The sequence below is a fragment of the Oratosquilla oratoria genome, chromosome 37 (genome assembly GCF_046742065.1).
Source record: "Oratosquilla oratoria isolate Oo_2021 chromosome 37, ASM4674206v1, whole genome shotgun sequence".
NCBI lineage: Eukaryota > Metazoa > Arthropoda > Malacostraca > Stomatopoda > Squillidae > Oratosquilla > Oratosquilla oratoria.
The window spans coordinates 39,487,216-39,487,647 of NC_134813.1; positions in this window are offsets into that span (position 1 = coordinate 39,487,216).

The window sequence follows — 432 nt, forward strand, 5'->3', positions numbered from 1 at the left end:
TCTCCCTTTCCTTCTCTCTCTCTCTCCCTCTCCTTCTCCTTTTCCTTCTCCCTCCCCAACTTTCCACCTCTCCATCTCTCCCTTTCCCTCTCCCTCTCTCCCTCTCCCTCTCCTTCTCCTCCCTTTCCCTCCCCTCTCTTACTCTCCCGCCCTCTCTCCCTCCCTCTCTCCCTCTCTCCCTCTCCCTCTCTCCCTCTCCCTTTCCTTCTCTCTCTCTCTCCCTCTCCTTCTCCTTTTCCTTCTCCCTCCCCAACTTTCCACCTCTCCATCTCTCCCTTTCCCTTTCCCTCTCCCTCTCTCCCTCTCTCTCTCCCTCTCCCTCTCCTTCTCCCTTTCCCTCTCCTCTCTCTCTCCCTCCCTCTCTCCCTCCCTCTCTCCCTCTCTCCCTCTTCCTCTCCCTCACCCTCTTCCTCTCCCTCTCCCTCTTTCCCT